The 15,133-nt window shown below is 35.0% G+C and overlaps 1 long non-coding RNA gene across 1 annotated transcript; it reads right to left on the bottom strand.

Moving 5' to 3' along the window:
• Window positions 1–321: 321 nt before the first annotated feature.
• On the bottom strand, window positions 322–6,374 carry LOC143250255 (uncharacterized). Its single transcript, XR_013028109.1, has 2 exons — window positions 6,053–6,374; window positions 322–391 (listed from the first exon to the last, which is right to left on the bottom strand). It is a non-coding gene; the product is annotated as an uncharacterized LOC143250255 (long non-coding RNA).
• Window positions 6,375–15,133: the final 8,759 nt, after the last annotated feature.

Genomic DNA, 15,133 nt, shown 5'->3' with positions numbered 1-15,133 from the left:
AAGACGACGTGGCATGTTGTCGATAAGGGTATTGATGTACACCACCGTGATTTATTTCGAACTTCATTAAAAAGCACCGCAACTTAGCTGCAATAGCTGGTTTAGGGTTGTGGTTAACTATTTTCCAACTCAAATCTGCCAAGAGTTTTCAGTTGCATTACAATCTTGTAATGACCTCCTGGTCTAAATAATGTGCACTATGGGTAGTGAAATTGTCATTCTGAAACATAAAAATATTACCCCACCTTACCCTAGCATATAGCAGAAATACCGTATCCATGTGTTTTCTTGTAGGGGGCGCCATTGGTGGCTTCCTGGAGGATGAAGATTAGTTTTTCCACCATGATGGATAACTGCCCAAACATGTACTGCACCACCTTTCTTGTGTTACCTGTGAAAAAGACAGTCTCCTCTTATCTATTTTACAAGCAAATGACAAACACGAATCCTGTCATCAACTTTAACAAGCCAGAAATAGGACTTTGTACTAACTATAAGTAACATGGTGACAGCAATGAATTTTGAAAAATATTTGTTTATATGTAATATATTATTCTAAAACAACCTTGTTTGGTCGTTCTCTTATTTACGATACTTGTGGATATCCTAGAATGAATTTATACATGCCATTCTTGGTGTTGCAAGACTTCTTTTGACCTTGATGTGTTAACCTAATCAAAACACGGTTATCTCGGGCAGTAGTTTTTCGTTGTCTACCAGTAGACTTTCCTGAAACAACGGTTCCTGTAGTCCAATGATATTTCATGATTATGGATACAGTGCACTGTGGGTACCCTACTGTTCCGGCAATGTCCTTTTACTTCATACCATTTCCTTAACACGCTTGGCCATGCCGGGCGTAATATAACCCAGTCAACCTCTGTATTTATGGACTTTGTAGTACACAATAAGAATTTCCTTAATTAACATTTATAGTGATTATGTTTACTTATTTGCGAGTGTTCGTGATGTGGCTTGGCATGGCCAGGTGGTTGGGGCGCTCGATTCATAATCTGAGGGTCGCGGGTTTGAATACCCGTCACATCAAACATGCTCGCCCTGTCAGCCGTGGGGGTGTTATGATATGATCGTGAACCCCACTATTCGTTGGTAAAAGAGTAACCCAGAAGTTGACGGTGAGTGGTGATGACTAGCTGCCTTCCCTCTAGTCTTACACTGCTAAATTAGGAACGACAAGCGTAGATAACCACGTGTAATCCGCGTCGCGCCAAATATGCTCGCCCTCCCAGCAGTGGGGGCGTTATAATGTGACAGTCAATCCCACTATTCGTTGGTAAATGAGTAGCCCAAGAGTTGGCGGTGGGTGGTGATCATTATTTGCCTTCCCTCTAGTCTTACACTGCTAAATTAGGGACGGGTAGCACAGATTGCCCTCGAGTAGCTTTGTGCGAAATTCCAAAACAAACAAAAACAAACAATAACCTCGTGTAGCTTTGCGCGAAATTCAAAGCAAGCAAAAAAAGTTTTGGTGAAATTAAAGTATTACGTTTCTGCCAGTAAGTTTTTGAACAAATGAAAACAAGCTTCAAGTTTCGAATTATTTAATTTAGGAAGGAAAGTCCAAGAAGGAGAGCACCAAACGTTTACATAACATGAAAAGGGTTGTTGTTGTTATTTTGAATTAAGCACAAAGCTACACATTAGGCTATCTGTGCTTTGCCCATCACGGGTATCGAAACCCGGGTTTCAGCGTTGTAAGTCCGCTGACATACCGCTGAGCCACTAGGGGGCTCATGGAAAGGGAACCAAGCTTATGTCTTATAGTGCTGCTTGTTGTAAAACGGATTTGTTAGTGGTGTTTAAACATTTTGTTTGTAAAACGGATTTGTTAGTGGTGTTTAAACATTTTGTTTTCTTTCTTCGAGAGATAACACAAGAAAGTACATTTTCTAGCATTTTAACTGCTGGTTGAAACTGTAAAAACAATTAGATTCAAACTTCTGCCACTTTGTTTATACTCTGATGTCCAAACATCCTGCTGTTTGTTCATCTTTTTCCAAAATAATATGGGTTCTGATGACGTAAAATAGATAAATTTTGTGGTTTTTATTTATCAGTCTACATTAGTCTGATTATATCGAGTAATCCTTTCTGTATTCTGTGACTTTTAGATTTGTTTCGACTTTATTTTCTGTCGATATTGATACAGGTTCTATATAAAAGCCGAAACGTTACTTTTATATGATAATAAATTTTCGGTCATTTAATATTGTCTTTCTGTGTATTGTACTGGATGACTAGGAACTGAGCTATCAATTAAATTGTAGGAGACTTGACATTGAGCTATCCATTGCATCATATGACTTATCATTGAGCTATCCATTGCATCATATGACTTATCATTGAGCTATCAATTGCATCATATCTGTTTTAAACACCGAAGTGTCCGTTACAGCTTACTAGACTAAATGTCGAATTATCTATTACATCATAAGACTAATAACTGGAATACTCACTGCAGCATACGTAATTAGTAAAGGAGAGCTATTACAGCGGTAAGTCTACGGATTTACAACGCTAAAATCAGGGGTTCAATTCCCTTCGATGGACGCAACCAGTAGCCAAATGTGGCGTTGCTATAAGAAAACACACACACACACTCGAGAGCAAACAAATTCATCATCTCGTGTTTTCCCGCTTGTGAAATATAACGAAGCAAAGTGAAAGATAATCATTTACGTTTTAAATGGTAGTTAGAAGCGTCGACGTCTAGTTTTGTTATTATTAGCAAAAAGAAGCTCGTTCGATAACTTATAATATAATTCATTCTGAAAAAGAAATAATTGTAAGTTAGTTTAAAACAAAAGAGGCAGTAAACACAAGGTCCGGCATGACCTTTATATAATATTAATTATATAAAATATAATTAAGTATTATAATTATACTTATAACATATTCAATATAATTATACTTATAACATATTCAATATAATTATACTTATAACATATTCAATATAATTACACTTATAACATATTCAATATAATTATACTTATAACATATTCAATATAATTATACTTGTAACATATTCAATGTAATTATACTTATAATATATTCAATATAATTATACTTGTAACATATTCAATGTAATTATACTTGTAACATATTCAATGTAATTACACTTATAACATATTCAATATAATTATACTTGTAACATATTCAATGTAATTACACTTATAACATATTCAATATAATTATACTTGTAACATATTCAATATAATTATACTTATAACATATTCAATATAATTATACTTGTAACATATTCAATATAATTATACTTGTAACATATTCAATATAATTACACTTATAACATATTCAATATAATTATACTTATAACATATTCAATATAATTATACTTGTAACATATTCAATGTAATTATACTTGTAACATATTCAATGTAATTACACTTCTAACATATTCAATATAATTATACTTGTAACATATTCAATATAATTATACTTATAACATATTCAATATAATTATACTTATAATATATTCAATATAATTATACTTGTAACATATTCAATATAATTATACTTATAACATATTCAATATAATTATACTTATAATATATTCAATATAATTATACTTGTAACATATTCAATGTAATTACACTTATAATATATTCAATATAATTATACTTGTAACATATTCAATATAATTATACTTATAATATATTCAATATAATTATACTTGTAACATATTCAATATAATTATACTTATAATATATTCAATATAATTATACTTATAATATATTCAATATAATTATACTTATAATATATTCAATATAATTATACTTGTAACATATTCAATATAATTATACTTATAACATATTCAATATAATTATACTTATAACATATTCAATATAATTATACTTATAACATACTCAATATAATTATACTTATAACATATTCAATATAATTATACTTATAACATATTCAATGTAATTATACTTATAACATATTCAATATAATTATACTTCATCTGAAAACAGCCAAAGTTCAAACACGAGGAGTTCGGTAAGTTTGATCAGAGCACATTTTGATGTGATATATGATCTAAAATCTAGTCAGCACTGAAATCGTAAAGAAATATTGAATTCCTTTTTTAGCAGTAAAAGCTCTTTGATATTTGTTAAAACTACTCTTCCTTGCTAACTTCGTTCAAGAGAAAGTTTTTTAGTAATAAATTATTTTCTATTAACAAATAGGTAAAAATAATATTTTACTTTTTTCATTACAATTTCATTATATTATCCTTTTTGTAACTTTAGTTGATATATGTTTTTGGTTATATTTGTTTTTCCACTCGAATTAAACCACTGGCCTATTTTATTTACTCTTTCACTTTGCTTGCTTCTGATTTATTAGTCATTCAGTGACACAGCGGTATGTCTGCGGACTCATAGAAAGCGGGTTCGATACCGGTGGTGAACAAAGCACAGATAGCCCATAATGTAGCTTTGTGCTTAATTCCAAACAAACGAACTGTTTTTTTTAATATTTCTTCTGTGGGTGAGCGGTAAACGAAAGGTTTAAAACGCTAAATTTTCAAGTTAGTTCCCTGCGGTGGGCATAAAAGATATAGCCAGCTGCGTAACATTGCATTTAATAACAAACAAACACGTGTTTCGAAAACCATTTGTGGGTATCTTATTCTTTTAGGTTTTATTTATTTTTGAATTTCGCGCCAAGTTACACGAGGGCTATCTGCGCTAGTCGACCCTAATTTAGCAGTGTAAGACTAGAAGGAAGGCAGCTAGTCATCACCACCCACCGCCAACTCTTGGGATAATCTTTTACCAATGAATAGTAGGATTGACCGTCACTTTATAACCCCCCAAGGCTGAAAGGTCAAGCATGTTTAGAGTGATGGGGATTGAACCTGCGACTGTCGGATTACGAGTCGAGTGCATTAACCACTCGACTTAACATATTTAAGTTAAGTCTTTTGATAATTATTCATCGAATAATTATAGCTCAGACAATTTTATTTTTTAAATAGGGTGGTTGTCCTATGGAATGGGTTAACTTCAGATGTTGTGAAGGCAGTAAATCTGAGTGAATGTAAAATATTGCTTGATAAATATATGAATATTAAGATATGGCTTTAATTTTTTTAATTCCTATAGTTTGGCATAGAAAATTGAACAGCTGAAATGGGTCAATAGGTTTCTTGTTATCCCTAGACCTTATGCTATGTTACGTAAAAGCGCAAAAACTTAGATGTGAGAAAACAGTTTTTTTATTACTTAAACATAAAAGTCATAATTTAACTTGAAGTAACTTTTAATTAACCATATTTTCCTGGTCTTAAATAAACTAAAAAATATGTGCATTTTCAGATGGTCCATTTATTATATACAGGCTACTCTGGCTTAGTGGTCTAACTTGTCGAAATGGGGATCGATAGACGTAGAACCACTAAACGTACTGTATACTATCACCCGTGGGTGGACTATAAACGTGACAGTCAATTACTCAGTTCCACCAGCCAGACAAATCTCTTGTTGCAGCAGGTGTTGTTGTCTGAAGTATATATACTTCACAAAATGTCCTTCTCCACCCCCACAAGTCACAACAACAGGAACTGACGTGGTTACGTAAACGCAATGTGGAAAACATTTATTTTCTGAATAAAATTATTTCTTATAAGTAACTTCTCGAAAATTTAATTCAATATCTCCTTTCTTTTTTATTTATTTTGTAAAATAAACAACATCAAACAACCTAGATCTTGAATTTTTAAAATATGGATCATGACTTAAAAAGAAAAAACAGTTATTCAATACTGCATTTATGACAAGTATCAAAACAATAAAAAAACTCAATCGCTTTAATGGCTGAGCGAAAATACGTGACTGCAGCTGTATTATATTTACTTGGTGAAAAATCATCAACTTAGTCACTTTTGTTTATCTCTTTTATCGTGCGTAAATCACGCTGATTAAATATTCATTAAAATTTCACAATATTATTAATGCAGTAATTTTCTACTTCTGAATGAAAACTTATACGACATTCTAGTACTTACGTCGGAAGATTTCTCAATCCCGACTTTCATTTGCATAGCTATTACTTCACTTTTCTTCCACCAGCAGGGTTGACTGTTCTCATAATTAAGAGGATATTATTACAACTTAAGTATTATAAAGGAAGGAAAGCAAGATTAATGAGATCAAAGGAAACGGAGGTCCGGCCTTTGAATGTCAATAGAGGGCGTTACCGGTTGTTTCAAGCATTCTTTTTCTAGAAAAGTTGTCGCTTTGATGGCCATGAATCTTCATTCATTTCAAGCTCGTGTTTAGAAGTTCAAACTGATTCTTATGGTAATTTACCCCAGGCGCGTGTCTTCCTCTTTCTGAGGACATTCACAGTATCTTCCTTCTGTGACTGCGTAGTGCCGCCTCCGTAGTGCTCGGAAGGAGAGAGACGAGGCGGCAAAGAACGTGTTAACCGGACTGGTAATTACTGTTGGTGGACAGAAAATAGAAGAGGCAATTGAACACTACAACAGCTTTAATTCATATCCATCGTGCACGCTTTAGTCGGAAACGAAATATATGGAGTTTTTGGTTCTAATTTAAGAATATCGCAGATTGCCATAGTAAAGTTACACTATCTGCAAATTGCAAATGCAAAAGAAAGACAAATGACGGTAGCTGGTGCTCCTCATTCATAATAATTATTTTTCGTTATAAATTTCTGTTTCCATAATTCCCCATTTTCTTACGACACGCGAAGTTGGACAAAATGATGATAGGCCAACTGCATGGATTACGAGATTGCAGAATTACATGCAAGAAGATTCGGTAGTCTTACATTTTGATCAGTGTAATCTAATTCTATGTTGAAATCTTTCTGTCAAGAGGAATTAAAAAAAAAAAAAAAGGCAGCGAAACACTACATACACTTTGCTTTAACTTAAAGAAGGTTGTATTATCTGGTCTGATAGCATGATTAATACACATTTGTGCCCGGCATGGCCAAGCGTGTTAAGGCGTGCGGGTCGTAATCCGAGGGTCGCGGGTTCGCATCCCGGTCGCGCCAAACATGCTCGCCCTCTCAGCCGTGGGGGCGTTATAATGTTACGGTCAATCCCACTATTCGTTGGTAAAAGAGTAGTCCAAGAGTTGGCGGTGGGTGGTGATGACTAGCTGCCTTCCCTCTAGTCTTACACTGCTAAATTAGGGACGGCTAGCACAGATAGCCCTCGAGTAGCTTTGAGCGAAATTCAAACAAACAATAATACACAATTCAGACTTCTTGGTTCTACAGATAAAGTTGTAACTCGTATGGACCACTGTCATAAAACTATTACCTTATCATTCAGTAGTCGCTAATCACATTTTTATTACCAAATATTTCTAAGATATAGAGGACGTAAGGGTGAAGCCAGTGAAAACGACAAAACGTTTGAACGTTTCTAATATATACAATAAGAGATCTTTCTTCAAACAGCTGGGATTAGAAGTAAAGGAAGGATGATGAAGTGGAAATGTTTAAGACTGGATATTTTTGATCTCAACGTGATCCATTTTTAGTTGTGTGTTACAAAGAACATTTTACTTAGAAAGAAAATATAAATTACTTATAAAAATGTAGCGTATTAAAACTCTGTTTCCATCTTTGTTTTGCTTTTCCTGATTAAACTATGATTCTTTCCATTTAACCAGTTTATTATCAGGGATAACATTAACTTGTGTCATATATTTATTTGAATTATAAGTCTCCTCTGTGCAGCTAAGGTATAAACTAGGAACCGTTATATAAAACACTGTTGCATAACTTTTATAATGAAAGTTAACAACGCCTTTTAAAAACTTTTGTTATTACTCTTATAAAGTGAAGTAAATAATCAATTGTTTTCACTTCTGTCCATAGTACAGATACTTGCCCCCCGCTAGTACAGCGGTATGTCTCCGGATTTACAACGCTAAAATCAGGGGTTCGATTCCCCTCGGTGGGCTGAGCAGATAGCCCTTTGTGGCTTTGCTATATGAAAAAACACACAAAGTACAGATGCTTTCCCAAGTGATGTAGTTTCGCAAATTTCTACTTTGGTGTAAGTGAGTCAAAGAAATAAGAATAGGAGGACAGAGAGATGGAAGCCAACGTTGTGTACAAACAACAAAATGAAGGTAACAGGAGGAAATATTGTTGACTTAACAAAGAGATGTTTTATTACAAACAAGGATATGTGTGACAAAATTTAAATTGACCAAAGAAAAAGAGGCACATATCCCACCCTTCCACTTCCACGCTCAGAGACAATCATGCTACCATTTTTATTACTCGCAGATATTCATTCCGGCGATAGAGGATAGGTACTTGAATTGGGTTTACGAAGTGAATTAAATGTGCAAGGTTAAAAATAAACATTAGTTTGTTTGCTTTTTGAAAATTTCGCGCAAAGCTACACGAGGGCTATCTGCGCTCGCCTTCCCTAATTTAGCAGCGTAAGACTAGAGGGAAGGCAGCTAGTCATCACCACCCATTGCCAACTCTTGGGATAATCTTTTACTAACGAATAGTGGGATTGACCGTCACAGTATAACGCCCCACGGCTAAAACGGCGAGCATGTTTGGTGTGACGGGGATTCGAACTCACGATTAGGAGTCGAGTGCCTTAACCACCTGGCCCAAACAGTCAGACTTGTACGTTTCTTCCAGTTTTCATTTCTAATGTGAAGTATTGAATATTCTGCTGAAACAATAACATAAAGGAGAAATATTCGACGACCAAAGGAAGACTATAAAGCTGTAAGTAATACACTAAACTCATGACAGCCGAAACTACGATTTGGATTCTAATATCGTACCTTAATTCAGCAGAACAACTGGGATTTCATTACAAAGCTCCTTATGCTTGAATTTGTTGTTTGTAAAATAAGAAAGCCACATTTGGCAATTAAATGTGTCCACCGCGGGGAATCAAACCCCGAATTTTAGCGTGGCAAGTCCGTAAGCTTATCACTGTCCCTCTGGGAGACTCACGCTTGAATTACATGTTTGTTTACCGGTTGTTTGAAATTAAGCACAAAGCTACACAACGGGCTATCTGTGCTCTGCCCACCACGGGTATCGAAAACCGGTTTTTAGCGGTGGGAGTCCGCAGACATACCGCTGTGCCACTGGGAGGAGGTTAATACATGCAAAAAAAAAAATGCTATCGTGTCGTTTTTACAAATTTTGTTGTCTGCAATGTTTAACAGAAGTCGAGATTCAGATAACTAAACTAGGCTTAGCTCTGTGGTGTGTACCTGTTCACGTTCTGTTCTGTTTAACTGAGAAGGCTTAGCTCTGTGGTGTGTACCTGTTCACGTTCTGTTCTGTTTAACTGAGAGAGTAAATGCGAGTTTAAGTATCATTTTTTATCTATCGCTAGATCAGGAAATCAATCATCTCTAAACCTGGGATCAGCACTTTTTCTCGCTCAATAAACACATCAGAACCGAGATAAGGTTGGCTGTTAAGTAGCGGGATCGATCCCTTTCCTCTCATTACAAGCTGTCCCCACTTCCTCTCATTTCAAGCTGTCCCCACTTCCTCCTACAACCTCTGCTAGGTTTATAACGTCCAAGATAAAGAGTTCAGGCTTGAGAGCTAATCAGTTAGAAGGAAGTGTTTTATCAGGAGGACTCAAGTAGTGTCAGCACGTGGTATGTTTCGGGTTGGTCAATCAAACTCGAGGCTACGGCCTAAATGTCTACTAATTTTCTGGATAAGAAGTGTTAGATATGAGCACACGTCTCCTACATGACTGATTACATGATTTCTAGAACATGAAGAAACCGTAAAACATTACACTCTTTGGTAATGTAGAATTATCAGAGAATGTATTTATTTGATAACAAGATCGTCGACACACATACATGCACAAATACACACGAGTACATATGTAAAAATACACAGAGACACATACATGCACACAGACATGTGCATACCCACAAATATACATGAATACATATATAAATACAAATACATACACGCTTTGTTTGTTTGTTTTGGAATTTCGCACAAAGCTACTCGAGGGCTATCTGTGCTAGCCGTCCCTAATTTAGCAGTGTAAGACTAGAGGGAAGGCAGCTAGTCATCACCACCCACCGCCAACTCTTGGGCTACTCTTTTACCAACGAATAGTGGGATTACATACACGCAAACATATAAAGACATATATACAAACATCTACACACACATACACCAATACAAATACACGGAGACTCATACAGACACACGAATACATACATGTATATAAATATAAAAGACACATACATAAACATACACGAATACATATATAAATACACACAAATACATACAAACACACGAATGCACAAAGACTCACAAACAACACAGACACAAATATATATATATACATGCACAAATATACATAGACACATAAACACAAATACATATGGAAAAATATACACATACGCATACATGCACACAAATACAAATAAACCTACATAAGTACAGATACACGCACAAATACACACAGACGCATATAGAAATGGTTATGTAAATTTATTACTGGCAACTGTCACTACCTTATACTCGTAATTTTGAATGTTATTTCTTCTCCAATGATATAGCAAAGGTCGAATAATCCACGCCTTTAAAAACTATAAACAGAAACTGCATGGTATAATATTAGTAATATAAGTCTCAGACATGCGTATACATATTTATATGGCCCGGCATGGCCAGGTGGGTTAAGGCGTTCGACTCTTAATCTGAGGGTCGCGGGTTCAAATCCCCGTCGCACCAAACATGCTCGCCTTTTCAACCGTGGGGGCGTTATAATGTGACGGTCAATCCCACCATTCGTTGATGAAAGAGTAGCCCAAGAGTTGGCGGTGGGTGGTGATGACTAGCTGCCTTCCCTCTTGTCTTACACTGTTAAATTAGGGATGGCTAGCGTAGATAGCCCTCGAGTAGCTTTGCGCGAAATTCTAAAACAAAACAAAAAACAAACATTTTTATATACATGTGTATATTATACATTTGCCACATAGAAACGATTTACTAAATATACAAAATGTATAGTAATTGCAGGTCTGTCCGATCTTATTAAAATGATCAGCTTACAAACGTAATTCACTACTTAATAACAAATTACAAATGTTAATTATTTCGTTATCTATGTCTCTATGAGTTCAGCTGAACAAAAGAGTAATGGGTTGATTCGTTATGTGATATTCGTCAACTTAATAAAGAAATGCCCCTAGTGGCACAGCGGTAAGTCTGCGGACTCAAAACGCTAGAATCCTGGTTTCGATACCAGTGATGTTTAGCTTTGTGCTTAACTCCAAACAACACCAACAATAAAGAAAAAAAGAGAACATTGAAGGTCCGATCTGTATCTGTTAGATTCATTTCGGTGAGAATCCGCTCGTCACCAGTAACGCAAAACTTACCCAGCAAACTTGGTAGAAGATTGAGGTATAAAAACCTGTTTTTCTCTGAAAATGGGCAGTTCCTCTTTGCCTCAACTAAACATTGTCCATAAGTGGGCAAAAGATCGAGGACCGTATTGTATTGTAAGTAATGGATTTAATTCACGCTAATGGTGTCTGGTTTATCTAGAAGGTCAAAAATATATTACTAAAAATATGCTCATTCCTTATATGTTTAATGTCACTATGGTAATATTAACATAACTGAAACACAATAACACTGGACAACGAACACAATAAAGGAAAATATAATATATTTTTACAATAAATATTCCGTCTTAATAGTAATAAATCAAGCTTAATGGAAACTGCACAATGGAGTACGAAATGAGTGATGAATGCTTTCTTCGCTCCCTTCCAGCGGTGACAGTGTGATAAGGGAAACAGACAATGTGTTTCTTTTTCTTAATTCATTTGGAAAATTGAACATTTCTGATTCACTAACATTTTCAAAATCATTCGCATTTGCGCGTGTTCGGCTCACGTACTGACTTCAGTGCGAAAATAAACCAGCTATGAAATGCTACAACCTTGTCAATGTTACACTCTGTTTTGGTTTGTTGAACTTTCTCACCGTAGATGTCGCTAGAAAAGTCTATAAACTTGTCCTAGTGTGTTCTTTAGTAACATAGGCCGTTTAGGGATTTAGAAACACCTGCCGTAGCCGACAAGAGCATTTTGGAAGAACTGGTTCTACTGTGACAGAAATATATATATACAGACGTCAGACGAAACTTTTTACCTGACTTCCATCTCAGAGAAGTACTGTGCTTTCATCCCATTGCACTGTTCTTGCTTTTGAAGAGTCAAGTATCTTGTCTTGTTTTCTTTAGACAAACAAATAAAACATTATATATTCAACGTGTTAAGCGTGGCGTAGTGGTTAGAGTGCTCAGGTAATGAGCCTAAAGATTCACGGTTCGAAGCTCATTGTCATAAAATCACGATCCACACATTAGAGCCGTGGAAATGTTATAAGAGTGACAGTTATATATCACTATTCGTTTGGGCAAGGGTAGCCCAAAAATTACGAGTGGGTGTTGTTACTTTTCCCTCTAGTCTGTTTGTTCTAAATTAGGAATAACTACCTCAGATAGGTGTTTGTGCAGAAGTTTTGAAACAAACAAACAAATTGTTCGTCTTGTTGATATACATTGTGTCTCATTTATTTTTATTCAGCTTAGTCATGTCAGAAATTCAGATTAGGCTGTCCTCCCGAACCTCCAGTTAGAGAGGTTACTATTATGCCCTGCTGGTTACCGGTGTACGTAAGCATACGCATACATACGTCACTCACATGAACAAATGTGAAACAGTGTACCATACTGAGGAAAACATTCCTAATTTTTATTTAACATCAGGTGTCTTGTGATAAAACATGCGTGATTAATGACATCTTCTTCTCTCAAAGTATTCTCACAATTGCTTTAAAAAGTTTTATTTTATTACTTATAAATTATTTTTTGCAAATCAGACACTGTTACTGTGATTGAAACGTTGATCAAGTGAGTCTGTACCAGTAGAAAATTACAGGGAAAATTTGCTAAAGTCAATTTCAAGTTACTAATTAACATGTGCACTCTGAAAATACACGTTTACATAACGTTCCCTACAGGTGGCGTCTGAATATTGGATTGTACTAAGTGATCTCATGTTTTTACTTGTCACAACACGTGATAGAAATGACTAATAGCACAGTATGAACTCACTCAAATCCTAAGTAAAATAGATCAAAGATCCTAGCAATAATTAGTGGAGTAACCGCAATATTGGCGGTTTTATGCTATATATATATATATTTACTCGTCTCATTCATAGGCAGGGACACTGTATTCAACAAATTTACAAAGTCACTAACAAGTTGGCGTATAAATGGTTTAGAAAAAATTATTTAATAAGCTGTAAGGTGTGTATGTGTGTGTATTTCTTATAACAAAGCCACATCGGGCTATCTGCTCAGCCCACCGAGGGGAATCGAACCCCTGATTTTAGCGTTGTAAATCCGGAGACATACCGCTGTACTAGCGGGGGGGCATATTTTAAAGCCCGCTGAGAGGAATCGAACCCCTGATTTTAGCGTTGTAAATCCGGAGACATACAAACTGTAGGGCTGGTTGCCATCGGTAATTCTAAGGTTAATTGAAAAACAAATCCACACGTATTAAGTCGTACAAGTACGCCAATTTGACTGCTGTAGTAACGTTTCTTTTGATGCTTCAAGAAGTTCGTGATTGTTAATATAATTACACATTACAACGCGGTGTAAACAGTGTTTGTAACAAATAATAATTCTTACTGCTACATTGTATGTGTGGTATTTTGAAACTTCTTTGTTACTATTTACTTCCTCACCACTGTATTTTTATCAGTAATCAATTGATCTCATATTTCACTATGTGGATGATCACCAGAAAACATGAATTTTACTAAAACTGATACTTAATGATACAAATAGCATGTAATCCATGTAATACACTACTTGTACGTGACAAGAAAAGAACACTTCACGTGGATAACACATCGCAACACGCTAACATTCTTTAACTAGTAGCCCCTAGTGGCACAGCGAAATATCTGAGGACTTCCAAAGCTAGAATCCGGGTTTCGATACCAGTGATGGAGAGAGCACATATATCCCATTGTATTGTTTTATGCTTAATTACAAACAGGTAAACTTAACTGGTAAAAGTCTTTATGGTTTTGCGTGACAGGAAAATAATACTCTACATGGACAGCCCAGAGAAACACACTAATATTCCTTACCCAGTAAAAGTCTTTATTATTAGAGTGACAACAAAATAATACTCTACATGGATAACATAGCACAACACGCCAATTTCTTTACCTAGTAAATGTCTTTATTATTAGAGTGACAACAAAATAATACTCTACATGGATAACATAGCACAACACGCCAATTTCTTTACCTAGTAAATGTCTTTATTATTAGAGTGACAACAAAATAATACTCTACATGGATAACTTAGTACAACACGCCAATTTCTTTACCTAGTAAAAGTCTTTATTATTAGAGTGACAACAAAATAATACTCTACATGGATAACATAGTACAACACGCCAAATTCTTTACCTAATAAAAGTCTTTATTATTAGAGTGACAACAAAATAATACTCTACATGGATAACATAGCACAACACGCCAATTTCTTTACCTAGTAAATGTCTTTATTATTAGAGTGACAACAAAATAATACTCTACATGGATAACATAGTACAACACGCCAATTTCTTTACCTAGTAAAAGTCTTTATTATTAGAGTGAAAACAAAATAATACTCTACATGGATAACATAGCACAACACGCCAATTTCTTTACCTAATAAAAGTCTTTATTATTAGAGTGACAACAAAATAATACTCTACATGGATAACATAGCACAACACGCCAATTTCTTTACCTAGTAAATGTCTTTATTATTAGAGTGACAACAAAATAATACTCTACATGGATAACATAGTACAACACGCCAATTTCTTTACCTAGTAAAAGTCTTTATTATTAGAGTGAAAACAAAATAATACTCTGCATGGATAACATAGTACAACACGCCAATATTCCTTACCTAATAAAAGTCTTTATTATATAGAGTGACAGGAAAATAATAATCTACATGGACAACACAGAAGAGCACACTAAT

The sequence above is a fragment of the Tachypleus tridentatus genome, chromosome 5, assembly GCF_004210375.1.
Source record: "Tachypleus tridentatus isolate NWPU-2018 chromosome 5, ASM421037v1, whole genome shotgun sequence".
NCBI lineage: Eukaryota > Metazoa > Arthropoda > Merostomata > Xiphosura > Limulidae > Tachypleus > Tachypleus tridentatus.
Note: the sequence above shows the minus strand (reverse complement) of the source record. Positions and strands in the feature narration are given on the sequence as shown.